We start from the raw sequence: 14,876 nt of genomic DNA, 5'->3' as shown, positions 1-14,876 counted from the left end.
ACCGCCGAAGCTTCCGTGTCATCATCGTACAGTCTACATGCCTGTCCTACCCGAGTTTAAACGATCCATGTCGTACAGTGTGATAAGTTAATGATCTTATAAGAGGGCAAAAATCCTGCAGTGTATTCTGGGCTTGAGAAACTGCCCCCATATAATTTAGCACAGGACAGCAAACACAAGTGCATAAAACAAGAGAGCAAATCAAGAAGGCACAGGTGAGGGAAATGAAGCAAAAACAAGATGATTAACAAGGAGACTATGGGGCGGGGTCAGGAGATAAGAACAGGAAGCACATAGCCTGCTGAAAACAAACCAAGGCCACATGCTTCCACACAAAACACGTGGGCCGGTCATGATCATGTCACAAAGAGCTAAAAAACTGAGACAAGAAGGACAGGATCACAACAAACAACGGTATTAGCATTAACTAACATTAAAAAAAGATTAATAAATGCTGTAATGCTATATTTTCATTGTTAGTTCATAAAAGCTAATATATGTACTAATGTTAACAAATACAGCCTTATTGTGAAGGTTTGCTGTACAAACTTTTTGTTCGAATTCATATGAATACATATGAACCTTGTAAAATGCATACGAACTGAAAAGTGTCATGAAATTGTGTTGGGAAATGAGGACTGGGGTTGTGAATCTCACAAAAGCAGCATACAATGTTTATGAATAGTAATTCATATTTAGCAAGACACTCTAAAGTCTTTGAAAAGCATACAGAAGCCATGGAACAAGTCTCACACAAATCTACATATAATATACAAATTGGCAGTGTGGCAATGCCTCTAAAGATCTTCTTCATGGTTTCAAAGACCTCCACTGACAACAGTAATGGATGTATTTAGTGAAACAAGTAAAAAAAAACTACCGAATACTCCAAGAGCTAAGAAGAAGGGTAGGAACATAAAGTCACTTTCACTACCAAGGAAAACAAAGAATTTGCTTTGCACATTGTTAGGACCTGCTGGCTAAATACAATCCAGAAGAAAAGCTTTTTTCACCAACCCTAACTCTCTGTCTTCTTCTATACATGTACCTCTCAATTCTTTCTCGCAGTCTCTACTCTTAGAGATTCTCCCGTTTGAAGTGTAAATACCCCATCTCACTAGGCATGCAGTTTAGCAACCCCCTAAAACCCCTCCCTTATTTGTTCCCCTCTGGCAGCGAGGTCTGGGCTCCCAGAAGCCATCATCTGCTTCCTGTCGTTTCATATGCAAATTCGCCTCCCTTCGGCATCAACAGCGGCACAGTTACTGTACCACGGCACCTTTGCTGATGTATAGCGGCCACTGAAAGGACGTGGGGTTTATAAAACGGCACTTTACAATGGCACGTGCCGCCAGGTGCATGTCGAAACATTTCAGTCATTGTGTTGGTGCAGGAGTTTGTAATTTGTTTTTTTCTGTGCTTGTCCCCATTCTGTCCTAGTGCACACATGTCTAAGTCACTTGCCATGGGCTGCATCCAGGATAAAAAATAGAGTTTAAAAAGGTAGAAAGGCAAAAGAACACTACAACAAAAAAGCAATATATTTTAACTGGTGTTTACTTTATTACAATAGCAAATTTGTTACAAAAATATGTGATTTTGTATGTAATGTACAGTATGTTGAATGGATGATTGAAGAAACAACACTTTTTGATAGAACCTTTTTTAATTGGAGCACTTAAAGCCCTGTTTTCAGATTGTTTATGATGAAATAGTATGGTTTTGACAAAAATTTCGACATATGCGGCTGCCCCGGGAATTTTTGGGTGTTTGGTGTTTAACCTCCCACCTCTACAATGGGTGTATAGGTGCACAGGAACAATCCTTCCTAAAATGCATTTAACTTTCATTTACAAAGACATGAAACTCACCGAGTGGTCAGGGGTGTTCACTGATATGCTCACACAAAAATCGCTGCAAAATGCTTTCCAACAGGTGTTTTAGCATTCGTTGTAAACTCTATTTTTCCAAACGCCTCACACCCGTACATTCTTCCAGGGGCGGTTCTAGGGTCAGTGAATATCCGGGGGTTAGCCCAAAGACATCAAAGCATGTGTCAAAAATACACTTTTAATAGTTAAAACATGATAAACATTTTGTGGTATTAAGTGGTATTATTTTTGCCGGATTAACTTTTTAATAGTGCTCATTAAAATAACAATTTTCCACTGAGTTAAACTGAGAACACTTTACACTGATATCAAAGAAGTTGTTCACCTCAAAATGAAAATTCTGCCATCTTTTACTCCACTTCTTGTTATTTTAAACCTGTATGACTGCAGAACACAAAATAATATATTTAGAAAAATATTGGTAACCCAAACATTACTCTCCCATGACTTTGACTAATGTAACAAATAGGCCCTTTTTTACTCTCCACTTAATTCATTGTTTGTTTATTTTATCCACAACTGTTCTCTCTTTAATATACATCTTAATTTTTCTTGTTGGATTTCTTATTAATGTCATATTTCCCCCCTTTCACACTCATCTCTTAATTCATTCAGGATAAATAAAAATTTCATCCAGGATATTTTCCTGGATCTCAAACTCAAACCCAAGATTGACATCTCATTGCAGGCCTGCAAAGCTATTTAAACATAAAATACACAATATTTCTGTAAATTACATATTTTTTATTATTTAGCACAGAAAGCACTGTTTATATTGCACTGTATATTTAATTATATTTATTTAACAGTATAAACATTTTCTTGACCTTATCTTAAATAACTTCATACTAAAACTTGGCACTAAACTAACAGTATGAATGTATGAATGTTTAATAATAATAATTATACAACAGTTCTTTCTGGTTCTCGAATCTGATTGGCTAAGAGCTATATGATATTGTACTGATAACGGCACTGTAACCGCTTCACCTTTCGTATCATTCCGCCACCTAGTGAATGGAGGTCCTAAACAGGCTCATCTCTGAATGGAAAAACACAGACGCCCTGTTTTTAAACACTCTCCGTGTGCCTCATTAGTTCACTAGCTCATAAATCAGTCTGTGAATCCCCAATCGGAAGTTATTATTCCGTCAAAGATCAGCGCTCTTGGATGTTATGTTAAACTTAATGGGATTAATGTCTTGTCACATCGTGTGGACGATTAACACTTGGAAAGAGGAATGTAACTTAAACACTCATTTTTTTCTGGAGCTATATCTCTTATCAGAACGCGAAAACACAGTGGAACTGCAGGTAAGCACAGCAGCTTTTAAATGTGGACATTGATCATTTATTTAATCGCGACGTGACTATTAAAACATGTTATTAGATATCGCCACTGGTATATTTATAAGCAGCATGCAAAAACATCTCTCTGACACTTATAAAAAACAGTTTTATATAGTACTGACAAGAACGAAGTCTAATAATAACCGAGTGCTCGTATCATGTTAAAATGAAATGGTAAACCAACAGTAACATTATAGAAGTATAGTTTTATTAACTTTTACCACACGCCAAAACAATAACAACACAAAAGACACTAAATATGAATAAGAAAACAAGTAATAGTTTCATCATGACACCAAATACTGGTGATTTGATCTAATTTTTGATCATCAGGCCAACATGAGAGCCAGGGAATCTCGGTCAGCGGGGTGAGTGAACACTGACGTCCGCTCATGCTTTGGTTCTCATACGTACCGAATCTCACTAAGCAAACGTTCAAACAGGCGCTATCTTTACTAATCGACTGTACATTTAAATACAATACATATATATTCTCGACTGAACTAATCTTAAAACTACACTTTGTGACCAAGAAATTTTAATATTTAAAAACGGCGAATCCGTCCATTGAGTTAATATGAGATTCAAAGCAGCCGAAGTGTTACCTGTCATTCTGGCCGCCCTCAAATCCGTGGCAGAAGAAGTAGTTCTCAAACAAAGATTTACTCCGTTGATGTGTTTTAGTTTTTTTTTCAAACGTGTGCCGTCGAACTGTTGTATAAAAGCAATATCGCTCTCGGAGTCGTGTGATATAGCTCTCGATATATCCTCGTGCCTCTGGCCTAATCACAGCCGTGATGATATAGAGCTATATCACACTCCTACTCGAGCGATATTGCTTAATTAATAACTAATAATAATAATAATAATAATAATTAATAATTAATAATAATTATTATTATTATTAATTATTATTATTAATGTTTATACATTTTCTGCAACCAGTTTCTGTTTTGATTAATTTAGGATTTTTTAAGTTACAGACTTGACTTGGTTATGTTCAATCTCTGTAAAAGGCTACTGCTCTATGAGTAACTTAAGCACAGACACAGCAAGCAACATAATGATATATACTTCATAAAAATTCTTATATTGAGATGAGTGAGCTTTATGGCATACAGTCTTTTATTCTTTGCAACTTTCTCCTCATTTTTCCTCTTTCCGCTGATGACTTTAGTATGTGTTACATCTCCATCTCTACAGTATATGAGGTGTATGCTGTGACTTGGCGTGAACTAACCCCGCACAGCTCTTTGAGTAACAGCTGAGTAACCCCACAGACAGAGTAAAAGATCTTCTCTAGACGAAAACTCTAAAGTCCAGACAAGATTAACTGATTGCAATGATATGATTGACGTGTGGTGCATATGAGCAATTTAAATCTGATCACGCATTCAGTTTACTCGCCGTCACGGAGAGCACGCTCAGGGTTGAGTACACTAGCAACGAAAGACGCTCCACCTCTCACGCGCTTTGGAAGGGAAAAGAAAGGTCTATAACACGTGTTTTTAACCGTTCACATAAATAATCAAACAAGCAAGTTGACAGTTCTTGACGAGAGATTTACAGTTCGGCTGTAATGGAAAATATTTTAACAGATTAAAATTAGTGACTCGCATAATTATAACAATCGGGGCTTTACAAAATAGGTCCGGGGCTCAAGCCCCGCTAGCCCACCTCTAGCGCCGCCCATGCATTCTTTCACAGAGAGCTTGAATAATAGACACTCCAGCCCAGTTGGTGGCGATAATCCGCCTTTGCCAATTGCAAGAATAGAAACAAAGTTCCCGGCGCGGAGTAATACCGTACCTCACAGCACATCTAATACAAGTCAATGGAGTTGGACAAAACTAAGATAAAACCTGTTGAAATGCGTCTTTTGCAGCGATTTTTGTGTGAGCATATCAGTGAACAACCCTACCACTCGGTGAGATTCACGTCTTTGTAAATGAAAGTTTAATTCATTTTAGGAAGGATTGTTCCTGTGCACCTATATAGCCATTATAGAGGTGGGAGGTGATACAAGAAACACCCGAAAATTCTCGGGCCACCATCATATGTCCAAATTTCAGTCAAAACTATTATATTTCATCATAAACAATTTGAAAACAAGGCTTTAAGTGTAAAATACCGAACTTGTCCTTTAAGAGTGATTTTATGTGTACATACTATTATTTAGGCCTTATGGACAGGCCATATAAGACCCAAAACAAACTCAAATTATGTTGTTTTTTCTCAGAGTTCCCATTATTTCTTCTCAAATCCATACAATATTACTTCACCATGCATCCTAACACTGGCAGAGAAAGGGTAATACAGTAGGAACATGCAGTATATTTTACAATATACTGTTTCTAATTAAAATTTACAGCTCAGTATACTGATTTCACCCAGTAAACTGTAAAAACTGACCAGACAAGATCAATGAAAAAATACAGCTAAATGTACAAAGCCATTTGCATGCCGCAATTCAGTTCAGCTAGATAAACTGCCAGGACTTTTGTAAGAAAACACATTTATCTTCTTTGAATTGAAATAAAAAAGTGGCTGTGCATTTAGTTGATAATGAAGTGATAATGAAGTGCTTTAAACCACGATTGCTTTTAAACAGCAGTCAAATCCTTTCATATCAGAAATAAATGTTTGCACATCCTTGTGTTTATTGGCTTTAAAATAGACTATTATATATTAAATATTTAAAGCTGATGTGTGTAAATTTGAGGACGATTAACAGAAACACAATATAATATAGATAACTTTTTCAGTAGTGTATAAAGACCTTTGAAGCGTTTTTATTTCCTTATAATAAGCCATTTCTATCTACATACAAATCTTCTCCCCTTACATTAAAGTCACCATTTTGCGTCACCATGTTTCTACAGTAGCTCTTAATGGACAGACTGTAATTTTGTGTATTTGGTATAATGCAATGTGTTCACATGGTTTATGGTTCAAAAAACACATTTTTCCACATACCGTACATACCGTTTTGGAGCTCCAGATTTCTGTTGCCTAGAATCCGTATTGTCGTAGTCCAAGAAAAGAGATTTACATTGGAGATGATAACTCATGTCATCGTTTACTTTGAGGTATGTACCTTTTGCATATCCTTTTGCAATACAATACTAAACACCTTTATTGTCAACCGTTGTTGAAATTTGTCTTTGACCACACCAGCAAAAACCAAACACACTTACAAACACATAAATACCATTATACTTAATCACATACCTTTTTGATTAATAAATACAATTGCAGAAGGTACAAAATATCTTTTATAAAAAAATTGTCTTTGCTCTTGGCATTAAAAATCGCCTCCCAGAGGGCAATAAAATAAACTGATCACACAGAGGATAAGTTGGGTCTTTTGATATACTCTCCGCTTTCCCAACACATCTTGATGTGTAAACCTTACCCAACTTACTCTGTGTTCTACCGATGATTTTACTAGCTGTATAAGTGAGATTATGTTTCTGTTTACAATTAGATGCCCATACCATGAAGTTAAATTATAGGTCCGCACACTCTCCACCAACTATTTGTAGGCAATCTCCAATATGTTTTGACTTACTCCAAACCTACAGATTCTCCGTATTAGAAAAAGACGTTGCATGCATTTTTCAAAATATTATTAGTGTTATCCACAAAACTCAACTTACTGTCTAAATATGTGCCATAGATATTTAATGTGATTAACAATCTCAACCGGGTGACCCTCTATCATTACCGGCACAACTGTAACATCTTGCCTAGCACTAGTGCACTATTATTACACCAGCCCAGGAGTTCCTCAACATATTTCATATATTCAACCAACTCATTTATATCACATTTTTTGAGTCCTACCAAAGCCATGTCATCTGCATACTTAAAAAGTTTAAAATTAGAATTGTTAATCATAAAATCATTAATATACAGTAGGCTACAGTGAAAATAACACAGGTGATGTGACACTTCCTTGAGGGGCCCCCGCATTAACAGTGCATTCATCTGACAGCTGCCCATTATACTGTATACCCTCTGAGTACGGGACAACAAAAGGCCCTTAATCCAAAAACAGGTACCCATTGACATCAATGAATATTACCGTTCTAACAAAATATCAATTCTCATTGTGTTAAATGCAGATGTAAAATCTAAAAATAGAATTCTTGCATATGCATTTGAATTTTGTAAATGATAGGTTACAAAATTCATCATAGTTAACACAGCATCATCAGTGCCCCTATTTTGTCTTTATGCAAACTGCAGAGGATCAATACTTGAACCAACAGATGACATTAGATATTTAACAAGAATCCTTTCCATAGTTTTTCATAACACAGATGTTAAGGTGAAGATCATTCACAGTATAAACTTAGGGTGCTCTAGGTACTGGAATTATCATACTTTCTTTCCATAAGGGAGGTAAATTAATAGGGGCACAATATGGGATGGTCTGACAAATACTACTGCAGTTAAGACTGCTCAAAGTTAACATGTACTAATACACACTAACTAACCAAACAAAATGTAAAATTGTGAATCAGATAATTGGTGCTCTTTAAAAATATACAAACTTGTGTCCAAACAGTTTGTGTTATAAAAAAAATTGATTTAATCTAAATTATTTAAATGTCAATACTTAACACCCAAGCCTCAATCATGGTGATAATCAACAAATATAATTATTTAAAAAACATCTTTAAAAACAACAGCTAACTAACAATGACAACATCAACAACATAAAGTCACTTAAGCAGTAAACCTTTTTAATAAAATAAATCACATCATTTTACATGGGAACTGGGAACTTTTAAACCCTTGCTTAATGTAAAATTGTTTGGACAAATGCTTTAGTATCTACTGTATGTCCAGTCAACAAAATAATCTTCGTTAGCAACATGTTGAGGACTAATTTTATTCAGTGTATACAAATTATGAATTTACTCGTACTACTAAAAAATCTTAAAGGCAGGGTATCTAATTTGATCCAGAAACATTTTTAGTTATTCTGGTTAAAATTCTCCTCACATCCTGATAGCAATCACTTGTTTAAATGTATTTGTAGAAATTTATGTTATCTGTGAAAGGCGTAGGACCAAAAAATGTTCAACCAATCATAGATCTCGGTCCGAATGGACGTTGCCTTTCTTGTCCCTCATCCTTTTTTGTAAGGATTTGAATGTCACCGCGCAGGTTCTTCACGCAGACACCATACGTCATCGGCGAATTCACGTGCCCTCACCTCGCGTCTGTAACAGAGGGAGAATGGCAAAGTTTTCTACTGAATTGACAACCTACTGTACACAGGAGCCACAAAACGAAAGACATCTTTTATAACAACAACAGCAAAAACTGCCTTGATCAGCAAAGAGCAAAACCCCAAATTAACATCGGTAACTTTACTGCTTTAGCACCAGATGCACACAGCTGCATGAGGCAAAGGGTCTGAAAGGGTCGTTGCACTGTTTATTTTTGTAAGGTAGGTATGTGATATGTTTGTATTGAGATGGATTCAGATATTATACTTTGATGAATTATTGTGTTGCTTATGAAATTTGTGTTCGTTTACGGATTAGCGTAATGATATAGTTACTACACTCTAAGAAAGGATGTGTTAATTTTAACACATTGTTTTGTGTTAAACTATTTAACACATTATGTGTTATTTTAACACATTGTGTGTCATTTCGTGTAGAATGTGAGCTTAAATAAATGAAATGGACAACACAAGATGTGTTAAAACAACACAAAGTGTGTTATTCCAAAAATAACACAGAGATGTGTTAAGTTAAGGACAACACACTAGATGTGTTGTCCTTAACTAGACACAAGATGTGTTAATTTAACACATTCATTTTAAGAGTGTACGTCTACACAACCGAAAGTGTGCTTTAACTAATTCTGATGTAAACCAGTTGTTTATGTTGGTTATTTTGGTAATGTTATTCAGTTTGTACTGCAAAGTTTTCTTACTGGTGAATGAGACATGAGATGTGACCGTCTGATCTGTGCGTGTTCATGTGTTTTGAAAGAGGCGTGACTTGGATGGCGATTTCAATGGAGGGTGGAATTTCATTGCTAGTCGGATACCGTTAGTATTTTCAAAATGTTATACCCTACCTATAATTATTTTATTGCCTTTGTTGGAAGAAACTTTTGAAGTTGAATTTTTTACAGTGTACATACGGTTTGCTGAAGACCATTTCTGGCCCAAGAAAAAACAATTACACTTATCTGTATTAGAACTTAAATATATATATAAAAGAAACATTATTACTTTTGTATTACATTAAAAAATTTATATATATTTCCCAATCACAGAGATTTTAGAGGCTTTAGTGAGGAATGTGAGATTGGAAAATGCATGAAAAGATTTAAAGCTGTTTTTTAAATTCCTGCAGGAAATTGATGCATTTCATCTAGCCAATTAGATCAAGCCGTGAAAGAAGACTTAGACCTCACACTAGAGAGAAAACATGATTGGTTTTGTGGCGTGTGTGTTTTGTTAAACACTGCGGTGCATATTGATTCTTTGAGGGTGCTGACATTTAAACCTATTCATTTAGTTTTCAAATGTCTATTCACACTTACACACATCATTTGCACACATACAAATGCTTGTTTAATGTATTTTGTACCAGCATATCAGTGGGGGTGTCTCAAGAACCTAAATAAGGTTTGTCCAAGTAGTTACAAGATGTGTCCGTAAATTATTGAAAACAAATAAGGGTTTAAAAATGCAATCTTTTTATTCCTGTATTTCTTCTTAAAACACTTTTTTTTTCCCACCTTCAACTCCATTCAGATTCACCATGTAAACCAGTATGTGTTTCTTGTAAGAAAGCTACATTTTATCTTTTTAATACTGATATCATTGCCAATTAATTTCCATTTCAATTTATTTCCGTCTCTACCACCATTTATATTCAAAGAGCCCACTTGCTGTTTTAGAAATTATTCTTTATATTCTTTAATAATAATAAAAAAGTTTTATTTGCATTACGATCTGAATTGAAAAGGTATTAACATTTATAAGCATTTTAATATACATTAACTAATAATCTGGTAGTCATTGTGTAATGTTTTATTAAAAATGTAGTAAAAATTAATAAGCAGAGTATCTCATATTTCTAGCTTTGTGAATATATTGTTACTGATCAGTTAAGCATTAACTAATGTTTATTAATGACTAACTAATGAAAGTGATTATAAAGTGTTACAGAGATTATTACTAATACTAAATATTATCTTGTAAATATATACAAATTAGAGTTGATCATTTGTGAATGAATGCTAGATTAATAATTATTTGTATTTAAAACTAAGATTATATCAGAAATTAATAAGTAGTCAATTAATAAAAATGCAACCTGATCTCACGAATGGACACAGAAAAATGCGAAGATCTGTGACAATGACACGGATAAATTAGCAAAATATATGTTGTGACTATACCACGGAACTTTGTGAGATCATGTTGCAAAAATAAAAACAACCTAGTGAAAAATAAAAAAAATAAAAACTTTTTCTAAGTTTCTTCAATTTCTTTCCAAAATGAATGTCTAACTGTGGCTGTGAATTTGTCAGCATGGTTAAAGCCTCATTTTACAAAAGTATTCTAAATCAAATCTAATTCTAACACTTCATGAAACACTTTTCCTTTGGGCAAATAATACCTAACTAAAGCGTTTGACTGATGTTTTAGTTTCACCATCTTGACAGATAAACAGCCAGGCCTTGATCATTATTGAGATTAGGTGGGACTTTGTTTCTTACTTTGATAAAAATTGTGCTTGAGGCTAAAAGCTTAAGTGACTGATCCAGGTTTAGACAGAATTCTGTTTTGGATATACAAAGAAACACACGCCAGCTTTAGACAGGTCCCAGGTACAAGGAATCAGATAAAAACGTGATCAGAATAAGAATCAGAATAAGAATTTGACCTTGAAACACATGCTTTTGCATTTATTAATTGTAAATTGAGCTCCAAAATAGAGAAAAATGCATGCTATTTATATATTTGTATAAGTTCCGACGCCCCTGTGATTTGTGCACATGACTTTATTGTGTGACTTTTAATTTCTGACTTCCCTGCAAAAAATGACTCTCTTACTTTAAATTTTTGTCTTTTTGTCAGTAGAAATTTCAAAAAATTCTTAAATCAAGATGTATTTTAAAACAAGCACAAATATCTACCAATGTGGTGAGAAATTGTTTCTTAAATTAAGTTTTTAAGAAAAAAGTAAACTTATTTCATTTTGTTTTCATATTTTTGCTTGTTTTAAAAATTCACGTAAATTGTAAATTTGTATATTTTGTCTAAAATTTTGCTCAGCAAGAAAAAGCATCTTAATTTAAGAATGTTTAGATATTTGTACTGAAATCAAGACAGAACTACTAAGTAAGAAAGTCATTTTTGCTGTGTGTATTCCTATGTGATAAAGTTAGATAAGTGATGAGTCTTTTATTATGCTAAACTGTCTGCATATGAAGTAATTGTATCTGGAAGGAACAAATTTGATGTTTCAGGTCAGTAAATTCTGCATAATTTATTTAGCTAATGTCCCCCAATCCTAACATTGTTGGAGACATCCAATAAAAGAATATTATACACATTTTATTATTTTTTACACATTTTTTGTGTTGTGCTGTTTAGCACATTATGTGTCATGTAAACACATCATGTGTGATTTTGTGTTGATTTTGTGGTAAAAGAAATAAACATGACAAGCTGTGTTAAAAGTATTATTTATAGAACGACATGTTTACTGGTGGACAAAAGGTTTGAGATACTTTTCTTTGGTATACCTTGATACCTTGTTTGGTGAGTGTGCCAAAAATGCTAGCCCAAGCAACATAATATAAACCATGAGGTATTTTAGAGACAACTCGCAACCCAGGATAAAAGAGAGCACATTTGTAAATGACTTTACTTGGACCCGTTGTGCAAGGGGAGTGACTGTAATATTGAGCATATGTGGCAGTATTAAACATGTATTTATAACAATTTCATCAGGCTACAACATTTTCTGTAGAAAATGCCCTTCTCAGCTCCTAAAGTTGCCACTCTTGTGTCAGAACAGGGTGTTCAATGGACCACCGTTTCTGCTTAAAAAAACGTTTTTTTTCCTTTTTTTAACACATCTGTTTTTAGAGTGCACCCTCTTAAATCATTATTTACATTTACAGCTGTTGACAAAATATTGGTAAATATTAGCCCTTGGCAAATATGAGCAAAAAAACTGTGAAAATAAATCTACAATGTTTCTCTTTTTGAGCTTTGTTAAAAAATATTTTTATAATTTCATTAAAAAAAATTGAAATTGGTGGGAAATCACATAAAAATGCCCCACCCCCCCCTAAATTTAATATTCTTAGCTACCTCAATTTGCAAGGATAACAGCTCAGAGCCTTCTTTTCAACATGATCTCACAAAGTTCTGTGGGATAGTCATGGAATTTTGTGCTAATTTTTCCGGAAAAAACAGTCCGTAGCAAGGCCACGGAAAAATGCGGAGATCCGTGAGAATGCCACGGAAAAATGAGCACAAAATTCCGTGACTATGCCACGGAAATTCGTGAGATCAGGTTGCTTCTTTTATAAATTCTGATAAGGTTGAATATTCATGGCAAGTGATCTTAGATTATTTTTCCTTATTACACGGCTCTCTGGAATGCTTGATTCTGATTGGTCAGTTGAGACATTTGCAGGTTCGTTCTTTTCCAATAATAACCGCTCCAAAGTAATAACGCATAGCCGGACTACTTGTAAGTTTAAAATCCCTCCGCGCCAACAAAGATTACTGTTTGGCGCCATCTTGTGACAAACACTGGACAACCACAATTAAGAATGGAACATTTTGACATTCATTTTAACATGTACGGAAAAAAAAACATTTAAACAGTGGATAGAAGAACAAACAACGACAAGACACAGAGAGCTTACTGAGACTGAACTTGACAAAATAGAGCATGACAGCTACGAAGCCAACCCCCCCAAAAAAACAAAAAAAAAACCAGAATGGGCATTAAAACTTCTCAAAGACTGGCTAAAACAGAAAAAAATGGAGACAGACAAGTATGAAGCAGAGGATCTTAATAAGGTATTACGATCATTTTATGCATCTGTGCAAAGTTTCGCGGAAGGATAAAAATGTTAATTAATAAAATGTTTCAAATTCATATTCATGTCCAGTTTTTTTCCGCTTCGCGTCGGGTCCTGATCACACTGTCGGGGCTTATTTCCCAATAACTACCGGCTGCCTCTACATTATCCCTTACATATAGAATTATTCCAGGCCCTTCAAATGTTGGTGCTCTTTCCTCTTCAGTTCACTCCAGTCATTTTTCTGTATGGTTCAGGTCAGGGAACTGGGATGGCTATGGCAGAACCTTGTGCTAAGTGACCAATTTTAGTTGATTTTGATGTTTGTTTTGAACCAATTTCTTGATAGAAGATTTAACCACAGCCCATTATAAAATTTCTAGCAGAGCAAGTCAGGTTGTGACTTTTAATCTGTAAGGTATGGCCTTATTTTCCTGATATTAAATAACACAAATCAGCATGAATAACCTTCTGAAGTACAAGCCTGAATGCTCCTTAAGTTAGGGTTAAAAGCAGGGTTTAGAACAAAGATAACCCAGGGCTAAGCACAGTGTGAAAAACCCTAATGAAATAATTTTGGTGAAAAAGCCATTTTAGAGAGAACATTATAATTATTAGGTAATGCGGAATAAACCCAGTCATATCATGTTATTTCCTTAGCTAATTGGCTGTACTTAATAGTGTTAATTTTTTTTTATTTGCAATTAAAAGTTATTGTTTTCATTTTAAGAGGACTTATTCAAGTAGGTAAAATCAGTTCTTTACTTACGAGCAGTCTGTGGCGTAGTTGTCTTTTAGTTTGTAAAATCTGATCCGATCCTAATTTTTAAGAGTGCTTGTTCCCTCGCCAAATTTCGTTTTTTCCCATAAACTTTGTTACTTTAAGTGTGTGACGCTTACGTTTTGTCCAAGATAATCTTCACAGATGAACACAACTTTTATGAATTTTGAACACTAAATGCATTTACTAAAAATAAAAAGCTAACCTAAACTTCCGGTGTGACAGGAACGCTGGCACGTTTTGTCTGCCACTCCTCTCACCTCTTTCTTTATTGTACAACTTTGTTGTTTCTGCTAGTCACAGTGGTTGGCTTTTGAAAGCTTTAGAAAGTGCCCAGGTTTTCACCTGACCTACTTGATGTTGGATCATTGGATTGTTTATGGATTGGCCATCCTAAGGCAGGATTCAAGACTTCCATGGCTATAAGGTACTCTGCATATAATCTGCTGAACTTAAAGAGAAACTATTATCTACCTAACGCCATTTTAGAACTGTGCCGTAATGTCGGTGTGCTGCAACCTCCACGCTATATTCATCATGCAGATTCTCTATGTCCTCAGTAGAAAACATTTGTGTACCGTCATTTCAGCGTACAGTTCATCGAATGCCGAGGGTGATATAACCGACTTATATAACTTGTCCACCCTGCCTCGTATAGAGCTGTTTTCATTAGCCTCTACTCTTACGCGCTGTACATTGGATAACAGCGATGTATCATCATTTCAGAGCAATTTTAAATGAACAGTGTGTGTGGACGAACTGTC

General features: G+C 34.8%; 1 protein-coding gene across 1 annotated transcript in view; it reads left to right on the top strand.

Annotated features, from left to right (window-relative positions):
- LOC129416905 (ALK tyrosine kinase receptor) overlaps window positions 1-14,876 on the top strand; it is a 723,819-nt gene that overhangs the window by 438,964 nt on the left and 269,979 nt on the right. The window lies entirely within an intron of this gene.

This window comes from Misgurnus anguillicaudatus, chromosome 7 (assembly GCF_027580225.2).
Source record: "Misgurnus anguillicaudatus chromosome 7, ASM2758022v2, whole genome shotgun sequence".
Classification (NCBI taxonomy): Eukaryota; Metazoa; Chordata; class Actinopteri; order Cypriniformes; family Cobitidae; genus Misgurnus; species Misgurnus anguillicaudatus.
This window is presented reverse-complemented; position numbering and strand designations above follow the sequence as displayed.